The 20,369-nt window shown below is 33.2% G+C and overlaps 1 protein-coding gene and 2 non-coding genes across 3 annotated transcripts in view; 2 read left to right on the top strand and 1 right to left on the bottom strand.

Annotated features, from left to right (window-relative positions):
- Window positions 1-20,369, top strand: part of LOC149412023 (uncharacterized) — an 86,513-nt gene that overhangs the window by 44,774 nt on the left and 21,370 nt on the right. The gene's annotated exons all lie outside the window — the stretch shown is intronic.
- TRNAM-CAU (transfer RNA methionine (anticodon CAU)) lies at window positions 6,180-6,251 on the top strand. The gene has a single exon. It is a non-coding gene; the product is annotated as a tRNA-Met (tRNA).
- TRNAM-CAU (transfer RNA methionine (anticodon CAU)) lies at window positions 8,059-8,130 on the bottom strand. Its single transcript has one exon. It is a non-coding gene; the product is annotated as a tRNA-Met (tRNA).

The following is a 20,369-nucleotide window of genomic DNA, read 5'->3' on the forward strand; positions in this document are numbered from 1 at the left end:
ATTAAAGACAATATTAACGATTTTTAAACGAAAATCTGAAACAGAAAAATCAGAAAAGGATACGGTCACATCTAGGACACGAACCCAGGACCCTTGTCTTGCCGGGGCACGAATGTCCTAGATGTGACCGTATCCTTTTCTGATTTTTCTGTTTCAGATTTTCGTTTAGAAATCGCTTATATTGTCTTCAATTATTAAATATTACAATTTGAGGTTTTACTCAATAAAGTTATTCCAAAAAAATAAATATATATTTCAATTATTGAGCTGGGTGTTGCCTTAATCTTCTATTTTACGACATCAAAATGATGACTGTTATCAAGTTATTCACCTTCATAGGTTATGTAATATCTTTTTACCACGACGACCACATAAAACTCCTTTTGTAAACAGAGAAATATTCCTTCCACTCAATATTTACACCGTAGCATACTCGATGAAACCATAAAACTCTATAATAACCCATCAAAACAATTATTGTGTATCGTGACAATATTTTTCAATTATTGTTATCAACAGATGCCATCTTTAATTATGGCTTAATTGGAAAATTTCCTATGCAATAGTATGTTACTTGTTGGTATATAGATGATATCGCGGAGCTGTGAACAAGAAATATGCTACTGAGTTAATATTGTCTGTTTATTTAATTTATTAATACACGTTTCTACAGGTAAGAATATTAATTTCTACCTAGCACGCATCGAGTAATTATCGGGGAGGGTGGATAGGTAGTAGACATAAAATAGAAAATTATTATTATTATCTAATAGAAGTGTTATTATTTTACATACGAAGTTATCGGGAAGGGCTGTATAGTTTCTTAGAAGCCGGTGATTGCGTGGGTGTTTGCACTACCTGTGTTAGAAGGGCTGTGGCGTACAGGGTGCGTTTAGGGGGATAAACCTCCCCATCATCCTCAGTAATCCGTAGGAAAAAATACTACTCAAAGATTGAAAATACAATAACAGTAATGCAGACTTGTGAAAAAATACTACTCAAAGATTGAAAATACAATAACAGTAATGCAGACTTGTGAAAAATTACTACTCAAAGATTGAAAATACAATAACAGTAATGCAGACTTGTGAAAAATTACTACTCAAAGATTGAAAATACAATAACAGTAATGCAGACTTGTGAAAAATTACTACTCAAAGATTGAAAATACAATAACAGTAATGCAGACTTGTGAAAAATTACTACTCAAAGATTGAAAATACAATAACAGTAATGCAGACTTGTGAAAAATTACGAGACAATCTGAAAACAATTTTAAAAATGACAACGAAAATAATTTTCTATTTAAATTTCACATTTTAGGTAGGTACTTTATAGTTTAACTGAATTTTTTACACTCATTATTCAAAACAAATCCGCGTTGATTGAACCAAAGTTACAATTACAGACATACCGAAATTTGTATTTTTTAAACTATTATTTGCACCTATTTTAACAATGTCTTGTAAATGATGTTACAAACTAACCTTTCAACCTCACTACCCCTCACCAGCGCAATCCCCGAACCCCGGGTGGAACCCCTCCATGTGAATGCTATAGCTACGCCAATGAGTCTTGGATACTAAACTAAATTGAAAATACAGATCTGCAACACTAAGGACGGGTTGTTTCGGAGGATTTGAACAATTCATCAAATTTCAATGTTGTTTTCCGGGTTCTGTGAAAGTCCCATTCAAGTTCTGTTATTATATCTGCATAGTGTAGTTGCTTGACAGAACTGAAATAAAAACAGAACTTGAAAAAAATCTTTCACAGAACCAGAAAATTAACTTTGAAATTTGAAGAATTGTTCAAATTCTCCGAAACAACCCGTCCTAACAAAACTTCCATTTACGTAGTCTCACGTCTCGATTACTGCAACGGCATTTATGCTAGCCTTCCAAAATATTAATTTGACAAGCTTCAATCAGTGTTTATGCAGCAGCACGGCTCATAACCGGGGTTTCAAAATATTCGCACATTTCAGAACACCTTCGTAACATTCACTGGCTCAAGTGCCCTGAAAGAATCCAGTACTAATTGTGCTATATGGTGTTTGAATCCATCAATTAATGGCCCCACCCTACATCCCTGAACTATGCGTCCTGGAAAACACTGGTCTAATTGTAGGCAGACTGATGGAACCTAAGCGCAAGCCAAATACTAAGTTTGGTGATTGCGCTTTCGGAGTACCTGGGCCGAAGGCTTGGAATAAACTCCCTCCGGAACTACGATTCATAACAAGTCCAACATAATTCAGGTCTAAACTAAAAACTTACCTTTTTAAGCTGTCATACCCTTAAATTAAATATACCATTCCTGAGAGAAATTCCAGTTATATCCAATTATGTCCTAAATCCTGTATCTAAATTTAACTAATAAAGAATTAGTTAATGTTAATTAAGCGTTAATCTCAAGTGACCTACCACGTAAGTATTGTACTGTATAATATCTCCATATATAGTTAGTAATAACATAGAACATGGTAGAAATGTATAATATACTTGTACAGCGCCCTTGATGTGATTTTGTACAAAAACGGCGCTATAAAAATCATCCAAATATAATTAGTATTATTATTTGTTAGTTTCCAAATAATGTTCAATAAATATTCAAAGTATGCATATACACTAGATATCCTTAATTTAAAATAAATATTCATGTTCATGTTAGAAAACATGGCATTTTTGTATTTATACATATATATATATATATATATTTTTTTTTTTAAGTGAGCACTTAGGCCATAGGCCCATTGTGCTTTCTCCAATTTTACCTCAATCCTTTAACAACATTGTTATTGGGTATGTGGCTCTGTCTTCTGGTTCTACGGTATGTCTCCCCAGGTATCTGAGCCTAGTTCCCACCAGGGCAAGAAATTGGCACCATAGGTGAATTGGAGTCTCTTCATCCTCTTCACATTTCCTGCATCTATTGGTGTTTTCCACTCCCAATATCTGCAAGTGTCTCCTGAGATGGCAGTGTCCCGTTAGTAGTCCTACCAGTTCCCTCAGCGAGATGTTCATAATGCCATTTAAATACACTCCTTTTACTTCTTCGGGGACTGGTTTATTTGCTCCTCATTGTTGATAAGGATTTTCAGTTTATCTAGATATTTTCCCATTTCATTTTCCGCACGAGAGCTTGTCGCATTTACGACTCGTTCTAATGTAACTTAAGTTCAACATCTTGACTGAGAAACGTCTTGCTGGCTTTGTGTCTTTTTCTTCCTACAACGTCATTAAGAACCAAGTTCATTACTTCTGTAAAAGCTCGTGCCCATCGATTAGAGGAAAAGATACTTTCAGTAACGCCCTGTAGTGAGAAAATATTTGAAAAGGGTTGAAACCTGATGGTTACACGCACCGAATAACACTTTTAGAAATAGCTTCAACACCGCCCAAAACTCTTTAATAAATTTCCAAACCCCCTCCCCCTTCTCCCTTGCCCCTCCCACTAGGGTCGAACACCATGTGAGTGCTATAGCTATGCCACTGAATGTCACCAATGACTTATTACCAAAAGGGATCCATTCGCCCATTCTAGCACAACCTCCTAGATCACAAGGCCGTGATAATGAATCACATCAGCCTCCTAACTTGTATGGAACCTCAAAAACTGTATTTTATTATTTTTTTTAAATTTAATAAAAAATAAAAAATAAATAAAAAAACTAACATTTCTGTAAAATCCCTTACAAGTTAGGAGGCTGATTTGGTTCTAGTCGTCTATCGCCATCTCAATTGATCGAAATGAAAATTTCACAATGATGACGAAACACAGTTCTCTATTTGAAATTTAAGCAACGAATGGTCAGACTTTTGAAACACGCCCACATGGCATTTCTTTTGTTCTTCTTTATTCTATGGTTACCATGGTTATTTTATCTTTTATTCAGAATATTCTTTCTTCCCCTCCTTTATAATTTTCCCTCCAAATATTGTCAATGATAATCATTATTGGCGGTGTAGTTGTCCTTGAGTAACTCTATGGTGAACCGTGTCAAAAATGAATTTATTTGGAAGCATCTAACAGTGACAAGTTTCTTTGCAGTGTTAGTATTTACGGCTGATTTATGTTTTTTTATCTGTTAGACCCCTTTTAGTCAAGTAACAAAATAACGCATAGAAAGTAGGTAATATGAAGGAACTATAAATTACCTGTTTTTTGTACTTGTTATTAACAATTTCATATTAATTATCATATCGGTAAAAAAAATAATCAGGTCAACGGAATATATTAATTTCATATCATGATTATTTACAAAAGCGGTGGACGGTGACAACCAACGATAATCCATCGGCAATTCGTTTTATTTCTGTTATAAGTTGGCAAACACTTTTTTTGTCTACATAACATATTAACCATATATATTTTTTTGTTTATGTGGGAAATTAAAGGCATATATATATATATATATATATATATATATAAATTAACCTAGGAAGGAACTAATAAAAATATTCTCTCTAAGGATTTTTTTTAATATCTACACTTTGTTTATCAAATACCGGTTAGTTGGAAAAAATTATTTTATTATTGTAATCCATAATTTTATTAACTGGGATCAATAACAAAATTCATAAGAGTTCGTTAATTATTATTTTATCGGTAATAATAAATACCTACTTGGAATTTGAATTCTTGGAAGTGTATCCAAATGTATGTCTACCAATTAATAATACTAGGACAATAATACTATCAGATTCTTAAACTTATTGAAAAGGTATAATTTAACTAACAGTCTAACACTTCAGTGTGAAAATAGCGTCATGAAGTAACAATTCATATCATGTCGACGATTACTCCAATGCCATAAATCCACTTATTTTTTTGTTACAATATTTTACATTTCATAACAATGTACAATCCAGTAATGTTGGCCTCACTGGGTGGCTTACCCGTGCTGAGGTCTCCATTTTATAATACAAAAAATATACGTAATACATTTAAAGAAAATATATATATGATGTTGGTGAAGGAAAAAAAAACATGAGATTAAGATAAATTTAAACTAAAAATATAGATTTAAAATTGAAGGAAAATAAAATAAAAATAAAATGAAATAAAGTTAAAATCGGTATATTTATATTATATGTTGTGTGTTTGTGGGTGATGTGTGTTTTATATTGGTTTTGTGTGTAACGTGTAGGTTTTATTATTTTACGTTATGAAATTTTGGTAATGTTGTCTTTTTTGTTCTTTAATTTTACTTATTTGGTTTTCTTTAATTTTATTTTCAAGTGTTGAATGTTTTGTAGCATGGTATTGATAGTGTCTTTGTCCAAAGCTTGTATTTACCGTTGGAGTTTTTATGTTTTCTTTGTACGCTTGTCTAACTGGTCTGTTAGTGATATTTTGTGTGTGTTGAATTTTTTTTTTATTTGTCACAAATGTAGTTTAGTAGTTTTTTAACGTATAATTAGCGTACTAATACCTAACCTAACTTGTTAAATAGAGACAAGAGAATAAGAGACACCCACAGAGATAACTCACAAAAGCGGCGCTATAAAAATTGTCCAATCTTATTATTATTATTATTAAGATAGGTAGATTTGTAAGACGTCTGAAATAACGATTCCATGACAAAATTCCCAATACTTTTCATGACATTATATCTATCACTTTTCAAAAGCGTTCTGTTTTGTCCGGTTGCTGAAATATTTTAACCATAGGAAGATTTTTTTTAAAGAAAGACAAACATTCCCGGGTTACTAATAACCTGACAATATTTGAAAATTTCCTACTAACACCACAGTAACCGGATACTGTTGGTTATGTTGTGATGAAGAACTTAGCCAGCCGACAAATTGAACACACTAAGCCTGGGTAGGACCCAAACGCGATACCAACTCAGCCACTGAAGCAATTTCTTCTAAATCAATTTTATAAATCATCGAAATTCCTATGTAGCAAGAAATATATTATAATATTTATCAATTTTTTTTGTGAGAAAATAAATATTTCGCTAGATGGCGGTAATGTCGCTGAAATAATTTCGTTTTTATTATCTTTTGTGAACTTGTCAGTTTCTTGTGTTTTAAAATAAAGAAGGTTATTATGTGTGTATGAAAATAATATGTTTAGAAAAAAGCTATGCGTAATACGAGAAAACGTATAAAACGTGTTTTCCAGTTTGCCATTAGTTTGAGTACGTTATTTTGAAAACAGGCCGCAAGAGCAGAGTGGCGCAGCGGAAGCGTGCTGGGCCCATAACCCAGAGGTCCGTGGATCGAAACCACGTTCTGCTAGAATTGTTTTTTGTTTTAATTCTGAAACTGATTTTTTTCATAATAAATCTTTATTAAATTTATGAATTTAAAAAAAAATACAATGTAAACGTGATTTTGAACAAAAATATGTGAAAATAAATTGAACAAAAATTGTAATAAAAATCCAATGAATGAGTGGACAAATCACATAACAATGCAGATAAAGTCTTAAGTGATACGCAACTGTTACAAATTAGTGATACCACAAGAAAAAAAATAAAGTAGCCAAACAATCAATACGAAGATTTGCAGAAATCTAGCACGTGCTCTTAAATATCTAAAAATCTTCTTAAAAATCACACTTCGTTATGAAATATACTAGTACTATATATTAGTGCAGAGTACCATAGACATTAATGTCTATGGAGAGTAAAATTGTGTTATTATCAATAATAATCATCAATTAAATATAAATCTTATTTAGAACATTTTCCATAGGAAAGTTCATAGCTCAGAAATGCAGAAAATAATTTGCAAGGCAGATAGAAACATTACACCTTTAAATTTATACGCCGAAAATGCCAACATTTTTATAAATCCAAACCAGGGATTATTAGATTCCTGGTCAAATAAATTTTACACGCAAAACACTTCAATTATCTAAACCAAACGTATGTTGACAAATTTTCGTCAAACAAATGGTTGAGTAGGTATTGGAGAGTTGAGCGCAGAAATAGAAGAATTTATGCTTGCCATTCAGGATAGAGTAATTAATACTAAAAATTAATGGAAGCATATAATCAAAGATAAAAATCAAATTGATGATTTATGTAGAAAATGTTTGGCTTTTCCGGAAACTATAGAACATACGTATTATATCGGGATGTTCTATATTAGCACCGTCCGAGTATACATTTAGGCACAATCAAGTTTTAAAAATAATTCACCAAAATTTGGTAAACTTGATTGACTGCCGTAATATAATACCATATTATGAATACGAACCAAATTCATTTTTAGAAAACGAATTTTATAAAATATATTAAGATAAAACTATACTAACAGACCGAACGATTAGTCATAATAGACCCGATATAGTTTTACATGACAAAATTAAAAAAAAAACTTATATCTTTGATGCCGCTCTTCCAAATTCCTGTAATATTCAAAAATCTGTTGAAAAATAAGAAAATACAAAGATTTAGGAAATGAGATAAAAAGAATTTGGAATTCTCAGACTATAAAAATATTACCATTTGTTATTTCGGCTACTGGCATTATACCTCATTTTAAATACATGTAGGATAACGAAAGATTTTTTAAATATTTATGTTGAGGGATAAGTAGGATTTATAGGCCCTGTTAGGAGTTCTACCGAGCCGAACCCTCTGATATGAAAATATCTGGAGTCGGTGAATCATTTTCTCATTTGATCTCTGGTGAGTTGACGTGTTGTTTATGTATTGTTTTCTATTTATTTTGCTTATATAATGCACTTGCATAATGTTGATTGACTAGATGATCATTTGTGGAAGGGTTTTGTTTTTCCTATGGCGAAGATTTAACCCGGACATAAAATCGGAAGATAATAAATAATAATTAGTTGCATATTGCATTTCATGATCTTATTCGGTATCGCTGATATTAAAAATCTTAGAGGAAACTGACTCTTCGTTCATCAATTTTATCTTTCTTTTGAACCTTTTTCCTATAGATCTAGTAATGACACGTTATAATACTACGCATTTAGCAGTCAGCAATTTGATCAGCAACGTAACAGAAAAACAATTAAGCAATGATTATTATTGATAAAAATGATAAAAATCGATAAAAATATTATTACTGTTAGCAGAACGTGGTTTCGATCCACGGACCTCTGGGTTATGGGCCCAGCACGCTTCCGCTGCGCCACTCTGCTCTTGTCATAGCTTGACAAAAACCCCAATCATATTACAGTCAATAGTGGTAAGGGTGCATCGTTTAAGGGTGCATTCTAAATTGATTCATTTCAATTACCCGTAACCTTGTTAAACTTTATTGACGTTAAGTTTTCATAGAAAACAATCACTTTGTGGTTTGGCATATTATGTATTAAACTAGCTGATGTGTACCCGGTGTTGTTCGGGGACTTATAAATGGTTTCGGGTAAGTTTTGAGACCTTCTAAAGATATACAATTCCGTAGTACATTATTTTGCTGTACATATCTCATAAGATTTAGTCAGCGTTAGCAATGCAAGCTCCTTTTAATATTTTTTTACTACTTGATTACAAAACATAGACTTTTATTTACTTTCTATGAATATAATATGCATGCATTATATTATATATTAACCTTCCGGAAGAAATTCTCTAATGATAGTGAACACCTGAACTGAGCGTAAAAACATAAATGGCGACTATTTTATATTTTATACTATTTAGAGATGAAAAGAACACTTTGGTTTTAACCACTAATTTATTAAATTTTATTCACCAACCTGTTTTGCTTAGTCCAAGTATCATTGGGGTAAACAAATCAAGTAAACAAAAATACATCGTATTATATGGATAGGTAGAGAGGGAGACAGAATATAAAATAGAACCATGGAAATATAAGAAAGAGATCTGCGTATACAGGATTTTCCAATAAGAGGTGTTATTTTGATATTCAATCGTAAAAGGTCAATGGTTTCGTTGCTTGTGTGGCACGCAGCGCCGTCTTGTTGAAAGTAAACGTTGTCCAGATCAATACCATACAATTCTGGCACTAAAAAATCATTAATCATCTCTCGATAGCGCAATCCATTCACAGTAACTGTTGCTCCAGCCTCATTTTCGAAAAAGTAAGGTCCAATGACTCCGCCGGACCATAAACCGCACCAAACAGTCACACGTTGAGGATAGAGAGGCTTTTCAACAACAACTCTTGGGTTTTCCGAGCCCCAGATGCTACAATTTTGCTTGTTGACGAAGCCACCGAGGTGGAAATGGGCCTCATCACTCAAGATGATTTGCATTTGATTCACTCAAGTGAATTTTAATAATTTCAATGCGTTGTTGAAGCGTGTATCGTCATTTTTATTGATGACGTAGTTTTTACTTGTCAAATGTTAAAAAATGACAGCTTCAAAAGTAACATCTACCGAAATAGCGGGCTATTCAAAATAACACCTCTTATTGGAAAACCTTGTATGTAACATAATTGTACAATTATAAAAATGCAAATGTTATTTTGTTCAAAACCTTAAATCTCTGAAATATCTTCACCGATAGCCATGAAATGTTGACACATCGTTGCATTCAAATACGTGTGTGTTTTACTGTTATATTATACAGGGTGTATCGGCAAGTACCCGACAAACTTTAACCAGCTATTCCTTAGCACATTTGGAGTAAAAAATCTTATGTGCACTTTGCTGTCCGGTAACGTTTTTTTTTAATAAAAAATTTACTATTCATATTTTCACCACAAGTCACCACTGTTTTATCCTTTGTCAAAGTTTGAAAACCCATCTGACAATATTTTATTCGAATTCCATTGAATAATGCACGTGTGTAACAACAACGAAATGGCACGGCACCATTCGTCTCATTTTTAACTATTATTATTTAGTGTGTGCGAAAGAGCGAAGACGCTTTTCGACATACTTGCTTATAACAGCTGTTGAACACGAAAAGCAAAGCCAATGACAGTGATGTAGTGTGGAAATTTTTAATTTTTTTGTTTTTAATTGAAAAAAAAATGCTACCGGACAGCAAAGTGCCCATAACATTTTTTACTCCAAATGTGCTAAGGAATAGCTGGTTAAAGTTTGTCGGGTTAGTGGCGATACACCCTGTGACCTGTGACAGATAAATCATGCTCTTTATCTAAAAACAGTGCCATCTGTTTGACATACATGATTTTTTTTAAACACTTCCATCTGTTTGACATAAAAGCAGCACGCGCTATTATTTATCTATCTGCACAGATAGACTGAGCCACAGCAACGCGTGGCGGGATACAATAATACACAATAATAACAACGTATAAAGCATAATATTTACAACCAGTGCCAGTGCAAGGAAATATTTTCTTATATTTGGTATTATAATACATACGTAGAACATAAAATACGAAGCTTACGGCGATCACTATTTTGATTAATCTTTATAAAGAATTGGTGTACATTACGAATACAAAAAATATGCTTTAGATAAATTGAAGGTTTTCCTATCGTTTCGCTTGAGTAGAATACAAATAAAAAAATAAATTACTCAATAAAAAATATAAATGTAAACTACTAAAAAAAATATTTTTTCAATAGAAATGTATGAACGCATAAAGGAAACAACTTTAAAAAAATACAATATTATAGATAAGATTATCTGTGACAGTTTCACTTGATTTACTTTTTGATTTATTTTAAAATTATTTACAAAATAAATAAATATCAGTTTTGTGCTTGAAATCTAACGTTTCTAGAATCCGTTTGCCAATCGATTTTAATGCTTATTACCTACAATATAAGGTATACCAAAAATATACACATTTTTGGCTTGTAGCTTAGATTCTCCAGTGTGCTACGATGATTGCATCTGGACTCTGGGGGATTTCATCATAAGGACATTTTTGGAGTTGTTTGTCCTCTACCTTACTCTCTTACGAGGGCTGCAAAACCTGGGACGTATTAAAGGATATATCTACAAAACGTAAGGAATGACTGCAAAGCTGGACACTTCTACTGAGAATGTTCTACAATGCCACGCATAGGTTTTGCCTTTGTGGGATCCTTTGGTTAATTTTTTTTTATTACTTTGTGTTTTTTAAATGTTTCGATGTGTCCCTGGGTATCAACAAATTTAAAAAAAAATGATTAGTCAAAATAATGCAATACCTAATCTCAGTGATTTGAATTACAATCACGACATACAGACAGCACACGAACTAGACCAATTAAAAACACGAAAACGATTTAAGCTTTCGACCTGCTGATATGTTCACCGTCCAGAATATAATGACCTACACCAATTCACCCTACTAGCCAGTGACTACAATTTAGTTTTCTACTCTTCCTGTAAAATTGTCCCGATCGCATGTCCCCTATCCGCCATCTTTCGAGTATGCCTGATGACGGAGATAATGTGATTTGCCGCCAATATCTAGATTCAAATTCAAATATCGAGCGCGTTCTAGAACCACCGTATTATGGATATCAATCAAAATGGGGCCGGGAGGGGGGAATATTAAACGCTCTGTTGGACCGAGGGCATGTGTGCTTAATGCTTTGTCACATTGTCCATAGATGGCAATCTCACGGCTCTTTCGATAGGGTACCTAGTTTCGTGCGACTTTTTCAAGTGGGAAAATGATGGCACAAATGCGGGGAAATTAATTTTATTGATGTAGGTACAAGTGTTTTGAATATTATGAACAAAATGCAAAGACATTTCATAATAACTTACTATTTTTAGAAATATGACCACCTGTATAATTAAGCAAACTGATGTTTTTAAATCCTCAAATATAAATTTGTCTTGAATAATTGATCAGTTCTTATAAGTTTCGGATTTTCTATTTACCCAAAGACATTCTTGTGATTGTTTTTGTTGCTTTATCTGAAAAATTTAATTCTTTAAAATCTGATCGGAAAACAATTCAAAACTTTAGACAGAGATTAAAAAATACGTTATTTTTTACATTATTCGAATACGGCGGCCCGGCGTGACGAGGCGATTTCAATTTATCATTATTTGAAATTTTTGTACACACTAGGTATTATCCAATAATAATAAAACACATAACACGTACTAAGACAATTTATTAGTATTTTTAACATCTACGTAGCTGTCTGACGTTTAGGAATGTCAATTCATAGACAGATGCGCCAGTGTTGCATGCCTAAATCGATTTGCATTATCAATATCCGTATGGGTATCAACAGCGCGACCGTGCTCGGGAATCGGTATAATATCATCGATACGATATTGTAAAGTTATCGATGTCACTGTGCTAGACCCTCTTGTGTAAAGCCACCACTTTGCTTTAAACCTTATTCTCCCCCATCTCCTTTACCTCCCCACTATATTCAGCCTCACAACATAAATCAATTGTGATGCCATAGTCTCACGGGCTCCAGACGGTTGGGAGTAGTTAGAACTCTTGTTCTCCTTCAGTGATATGTTTAGTAGGTAACGACAAATATCACTAAAGCGTCAACAAATAGTCTTGTAATATCAAATATCTCTGCCTTTACTTGCAGATTTAGTGTGTTGGGAACTCTGGATAAAGTAAAAGGTTCTTTTACTCTAATTATGTTTATTTACGTAATAAATTAAGTCTGGATTTGTCTACACTGTTCATTACCCGAGGGTTGGTTATTCTCTGTTTCTGGGAGCTTGAAGTCTGCCAAGGATACCCCACAAGCAATTGCTACACTCAAGCAACATCTGTCGGTCTCAGGAGTAAGCTTTCTGACTGGTGTCATCTATCGCTTGAATACCCAACTTTTTACCATAAATTACACTTAATAAAGTACAAAATACTACCACCTTTTAGAATGTTCTCTTTTTAATAAAACTGCACATTTTCCGCTGTGACCTCCGCTATAGTTTGTATGAGGGATGTATTAGTCCCCGAGGGTTGGGTTAATTCCCAGCCCCGATGCATCGAATCGAAATACAAGATAGTTTGCCCTGAAACAATGTCCGGACAGTCATTAGGGTAAATATTGTTTACCGCCGCCATATCTGATCCGGGATCTCTGAACTGGCCGAACATGAACTTTGTGGTAGCTGCCCTGGCGCATGAGCCACGAGGCTCTTCATTAATTATGTACGGCGATAGCTGCACTTATTGCGATTATTGCTGGTTGTTAGCTGTTAGCTGTTAGCGGGGGCAGTGAACATCGAGCATTAGTATTCGACTCAACTTAACCTAACCTAACACAAAACAAAACAACCTTGAATATTTATTTAATGCTACTATCAAGTTTGTATTTAATGATTTTATTTGGAATCCTGGGTTCAATTCCTAGATGCGATATTTTTCTAATTTTTCGTTTGAGAATCTAATATTTTCTTCAATGATTAAATATTACAATTTGACTTTTAACTTTTAGAAAAGTCGATAGATGTCGCACATTTCAATAAAAATTATATATTTATCAAAAACACTATCTAGATTGCATTTAGTTCGGGGAGAATCTGGCAATCATACAAAAATTATGGAGCTAATAAAAATATGTGGAATAATAATATTTGGCTAATTTATATGGCGCCATTTTCGTGAAAAATCACCTCAATGGCGCTGTACAAATATATTCATTGAATAATAAATACAGCTGGCTTACGACTAGTATTCATCAGTGGCGGTTCTTCCCTTAGGTCAATTGGTGTTTGACCCCCCAAAATTATAAGACAACAATAATAAATATAATAATCAATTATGTGCATCAAAACATTTAAAATGTAACGCGAAACAGCGGCGGCGGCGAGTGACTAGCAGTGACATCTGTTGTCTCTAATAGAAGCTTTCATTCTCAAGTCCACACGATTCGCTGGGTCAATTTAAAGAATGTCCAATTTGGCATCTTCTGTCCCTACGCGCGCCATAGAATAAACGAGATGGCACTATATTTTTCGTCGAAGTAAAAATTAGCTTCCGAAGAAAGTTTAGGGACGCTTAGGTCATGACCGTGGGGGAGACAACACGGTGAATATTATATGTTTTACAGAGATGGTGACATAAACAAATGTCGTTTTTTCATTTTACACGCTTGTAGTGTGTGGAACAATGGTTGTTTTTCAATTGCATAGTTCGGGAAAGGATTAGAATAATTATTTATGTTGTTATCGATTTAGAATGAAACAAAACAAAAAACGTAAAAAATCATTGTCAAATAGAATCAAACACTGATTTTATTTATTTTAATGTTGTGGACAACTACATTAAAACTTAATATCTTAAAAATAATTTGCCGTAAGTACATGGATTGTGTATTTATTTCCAATTTATTATATTAACATAATATTTATTTAGAGTCCGCGACTCTAAAACTCTATAACAAATTGATATAGTTAATAATATATGGGCATTTTTCACAATATCAAATAAAGATTAGTCACACATTTTTTTCAAATGACCTACCACGACTGAATCCCTAGAGCCGCCTCTGGTATTCATAATAACTGGTGACTTACATTTAAGTCTTATTTCTACTGACTTACGACTAAGGCTCATAACTACTTACTTTAAACTAGTGACTTACGACGAAGGCCAATAAATACTGTCTTAATGACATGGAAGATGAAGATAATGTTTTTTATACAATTATTATTATTTTGTACGTTTAATAGCTCCACACTCCTGTGGAAAATAATTTCCCTCGGACCTATGTCATCTTTGGGGATGCTGTGTGGAGAGTTTTTTTAAAGAAAGGAACGAGAGGACGATCTGGGAAGGAAAAAAATGAGGACGTTTGAGTTCATCCCTTCCGATGGGTCGAGAGAGTCCTGTTGGAGAGATAAAAAGATCTTCCTCAGCCAGTCTCTCCAAATCTGGCCCTAGACGCCGCCAAGACCCAAATAATGCTTCCTCCATGGAACCAGGCACCCTTGTTAAATCACCACTTGGGGTGACCTATGGCAGAGATGTTGGTTGTCCAATGATGGTTACCGGGGCGACGGTACCCATAACCGCCTCTTATTGGCACAGTCAATTTCAAAACAACATAGTAGATATAATTTTTGAATGAAAGGGAGACCTACTAGTGTTTGTGATAATATTATTTTAATTGAATTTTACCTGCTTTAATTTGAATTTTGGTTACTTGATTTAATTAAATTATTTATTATATGTATATATTTTATTAGAGGCACTGCTGACAACCTGCTGCAGACTATCGGGAATTTATAGCTGAGCAGTGACCCTTTTGTCGACAGAATCATTGTAATAAAAATAAAAAGTTGTATATTATAATAAAAGTATTTTGTAATAATTATCATGTCAAGCTATTTTTTCGTTATATTATTTTGTAATAATTATCATGTTAAGCTAGTTTTTCGTTATATTATTTTGTAATAATTATCATGTTAAGCTAGTTTTTCGTTATATTATTTTGTAATAATTATCATGTTAAGTTAGTTTTTCGTTATATTATTTTGTAATAATTATCATGTTAAGCTAGTTTTTCTTTATATTATTTTGTAATCATTATCATGTTAAGCTAGTTTTTCGTAATATTATTTTGTAATAATCATCATATTAAGCTAGTTTTTCAGTATATATATTTTCAGCTAGTTTTTTGTAATAATCATCATGTTAAGCTAGTTTTTCGGTTTTTTTTTTTATTAAAATAAAATATTCACATGTCTATTAATATTTTTACTATTGACTAATGAAGGGCATTTTTAAAACCGGTCGACAGTTCAACTAAATGTATTGACTAAAACAAATCAAGTGATTGTTTAGTTGTTTATTCTTTTTTTAAATATTTAAACTGACGTAAAATTGAAATACAGTTTTCAACACCTTTCAAAATGGAGCTTTGTCATGAGAAGAAATGGACGTGTGTTAGATTCCCTGATATTCAGGAATCATGTAAAAATAATATGGCGTGTTGCATTAATTATTAATTGGACAAGAGGAAAGCAAGCTATGATTGTTGCAAATGCCTCACAAATGTGTAATTACTAGCATTCAGGTTCTACTGGTAGGTACGGTTTAATAGATCACGTGATATTTACATTTAAAAATGCTTACAGAAGTTAAAGCGAATTTTCCACGTATGTTCTAATCAATATCGGTATCTACTTACTTACAAATTTCTTTCTGCCATGCCTTGCAAATTATCACCAAATTTTTTAAGTGTTAAATTTTGTAATTTTCCGGTTATAAATTATCCATTAAATTGTGACTTTATTAAAATAAACCGACCAAGTTTGCTTGTCAAGTATTAAGGAGCTCCAGCCCAGAGGTGGCTTCCAAATTTTTGGGCATACTTGAGATTTGTATAGGGTAAGCAGCTAGTCACTTGATAATCGGTTAGCCCTGTAAAAGATTCTCAGTGATTTCAATACCAATTATAACATTTACAACTTATCTATGATTTCAATACCTAGTATAACATTTACAACTTATCTGTGACTTCAATAGCTAGTATAACATTTACAACTTATCTATGACCTCAATACCTAGTATAACATTTACAACTTATCTATGATTTCAATACCTATTATAACATTTACAACTTATCTATGATTTCAATACCTAGTATAACCTTTACAACTTATCTATGACTTCAATAGCTAGTATAACCTTTACAACTTATCTATGACTTCAATAGCTAGTATAACATTTACAACTTATCTATGACTTCAATACCTAGTATAACATTTACAACTTATCTATGATTTCAATACCTAGTATAAACTTTACAACTTATCTATGACTTCAATAGCAAGTATAACCTTTACAACTTATCTATGACTTCAATAGCTAGTATAAAATTTACAACTTATCTATGACTTCAATACCTAGTATAACATTTACAACTTATCTATGATTTCAATACCTACATTAAGGCAACATTAGACTTTAATAATAGGGGTTTGCTTGACGCTTACATTTTAATTATTTCTGATGAACGTATTACTAAAATCTCACATGTTTCTAGAGGAATCCCTACGGATTTAAGTTATTTTTATTTAAGATCAATAAAAACAGGACCTTACCATTAAAATATTTTATGTAAAACGGTTTGAAAATAATACAAAATTAGCGAAAATTATGAGATTTTATTTTTCTAGACAATGAATTAGTAACTTCCCGAGGGATGCCTCTAGAAACATTCGAGAGTTTTGCAATACGTTCATCAGAAATAATTAAAATAAACCTAACGAAAAGATCAATTTTCCAGGTCTGCTAGGGCAAAGTCGACTGTAGGTCCGTCCATTACGCCAGTCCGTGCGCCGAATATTGTTTTTACAAGACTACATCACTTACGTCGTTATGATTCCTATTTTATTTTAGAGATTTGCTAGGGCAAATCCAAACGTAGGTCTGTCCAATACACCAGGGCCGAGCGTTGCATTTTTCTGTACATGACTTCTTCACTTACGTCGTTAAGGCGATGCAATAGGTCGTGTAATATTTTGAATCGAGCCGCTATCAATAACACACCTTACGTAGATGACGATAAGGCTTAAATTCCCGCTTCACACCATCCAACTGTTTTGATTTATGCAAGAAAAAAACATGGCCAAAAAGTGTCTTTTATTTTATTTTGTGGATTTTTAGGCATAAATATTTTTTTTTCGATCATTTTATAAATAACTTAATTTACCACATTATACAATAAAACCATAACCGAAAATAGGTTCGTAAGTAGGAGATTTTGAACTTTAAAGCAGTTTTCATAGGCCTTATACATTATTTTTTTCTGGGCTTATAAAAAGACTCGATTGTTTCAGAGGCCATCTAAAAAATATTGGATTATTTCAAAAGCCAAGATGTATTCTACTCGCAGTATTTAATTAAAGCATCTGAAACATTTCTAGGCAACTAAATTTTAAAACCAAAAACACATGTTTTTAAATTACTACGTAATGCATCGCCTTAAGATTCCGATTATTTTAGGTTTTTGTCTCGTCTTAATATTTTTAGTAAATAGATAACATTAATTTATGTACGTATTTTGCAATTTTGATTTTTCAACTGCGAACGTCTATTTCACTTTAATCCGTGAAGTTTCTCGAATTAAAATAATGAAGAATTTGAAATGCCTCCAATACAAATAATATTTTTTTCACACGTGAAAATGTTCATAAATTTGAATAATGTATTAATCACTTTGCGAAATCAAGCGTCCAATAAAATGCGGCAATAAAAACCCGCGAACATTAATTCACACAGGAAGTGTTTGAGCGACTTTTCGCCGCCGATCACACAATACATCTTCAAGCGCATTCGGATCGTCTATCAATACTGTGGCAATAAATTCTTGTAAATCGCTTCACTCAACCAAGTGGTGACAATGCCTACATTAAGAAGTGGGACTAACAATGAGATTATTTCAAAGCTTGGATTCACTTTGAAATTTAGAATTCATTTACCAAACTTTTTTAACTAACTAACCATCACGAGGTAGCAGAGGCCAAATAACTCGTTCTTGGCACACACTCCTTGCCTCATTCACATTCATACATCGTCTCTTACAAACTCTTCTATTATTCTAATATGGCCCGACTCAAGTATATGATTCCCTTGATCGTGGCGTGTCTTCTTCGAGCCTCCCCAGGGATCTCATTTATACAGCATTCAGTCTATTTTCATAATTTCTCGCCAAGTTACATGCTTCACTTCCATACATCAGGGTAGGTGTGGACTACCAGCTTCACTTCTTTGGACAATTTTTTGTTAGCGCCAACTGCGTTCAGTCCTTCATTAATGGAGTTACCTGCATTTACCCTTCTTTCAATATCTCCGTCAGCCTTCCCATCTCTCGTAAACATACTTCCTAAATACACAAACTCATCCACCAGCTCCAAGTTTTCCTCATTCACAACTATATTGCACACTGTTTTCGTATTCTCTCTTTTAAACACCATGACTTTAGACTTACTTACATTCATCATTAACACATACTTCGTTCATTCTAGACACGAGAGGCTGCAGATCCTTCATACATAATGCTACGTATACATACGCGAGTCGAACTGCCGAACTGCCGAGCTGAACTTCAAATTATGGGAAAGGAACAAAGCAATTGCAGTGCCTTCGTTCCTTTCCCGTAATTCGCGACTCGGTTCGCGTTTCAGTTCGCAAATGTATACGTACCATTAGATATCATGACCGCATCATCAGCATACAACAGGCAATATACTTTAATACCTACCATTTAGTTAATTTTTATGTTTATTTTCCAAACTTACAAATTTAGTAGTCATTTATTTGTGTGTTTGATGTAACAAATAAATAATAATATTTCCAAAAACTTTCGTACAAAACTTTCTTCCAAATTTAAAATGTCCTGACGTTGCGTATACTCAATGAATTTCATAATAATATTTAACTGAGTTATCTAAGAACGAAACATCTCATGAATATCTCGCTACAAAAAATTGGTTTATTCGTATTGAAAGCAAATTTTCACAATAGTATTTAAATAGGTGGAAACGATTTGGAAGTTCAGTAATGGATGCCAAAATTATATATTCATGCAATTATTATGGACCTGAAAGTATCGCGTTGTTTTATTTTTGGCGAAATTTTTTAGGAAATTCAGAATCGGAAAACAGAAATAAAAAAATACAAACTAATACATTCTCGAGTATAACTGCATATCTTTTAATGGTTATTCGATAATTCAAGCATGTCAAAACCATATAAAAGAAATATTTGAAATGCACAGTATTATTTTTTCGTATCATTCTCGTGAAAATGACAAATTAGCGTTTTTCGCGAAAAATTTCGCACTGTTTCAAACTGTTATTTTTCAGGTATCTAATTAATTATGTAAGCACAGTGTCAAATACTAAATCTGTGGACATAATATTACAAGAAAAATAAGTTATACCGAATAATTCAGGAAACGACACCGTATCGTGGTCACCCCAGCACACATCGTGGGAATCGGCCATGTGTGAAGGAGAAATATGGCGGCAATACAGAGAGGCCCGACAACTTAATCTTAGATGAATATCTATTTTCTTATTGGGTTAAATACTTCAGCACTGCGTACTGTGTACACTGCTCAGGCATAATCAGCCATATTAACCAGGTTGCACTCTTTCGTCCGCTTTTTAATTGCGGTGGTGGTTTCGTCCTTCGTCTTCCTTACTTCTGTATGTTGGAACGACTGGCTGGCACAAATATGCAGGATCTGTAGTGGAGGGTTTGCTTTCCACCGCCGGGCTATCTCTGGGTCTGCGGTCCCTCAAGTGGTGGCAAGTATTATAGTCGTTCTTTTCTTCTATTTTTACCCGCTTTATCCCTATTGTCCGTGTGATGGCAGTGACAAAATTGTACAAACGAGCGAGTGTAATGCGGGTAGGAAAGGGTAACGGAAGGAAAGTATTTTTAATTCTCAACAGTTCTCAAAAATCTTCAAATTCTTTATTACAAAATTAGAAAATTGGAAATTGGAGTTGACCATTCTACATATTCTGGACAATGGTGAATTATAAGCATAATTAG

Source organism: Hesperophylax consimilis, chromosome 24, assembly GCF_061612785.1.
Source record: "Hesperophylax consimilis isolate HC1 chromosome 24, BYU_Hcon_1.0, whole genome shotgun sequence".
Classification (NCBI taxonomy): domain Eukaryota; kingdom Metazoa; phylum Arthropoda; class Insecta; order Trichoptera; family Limnephilidae; genus Hesperophylax; species Hesperophylax consimilis.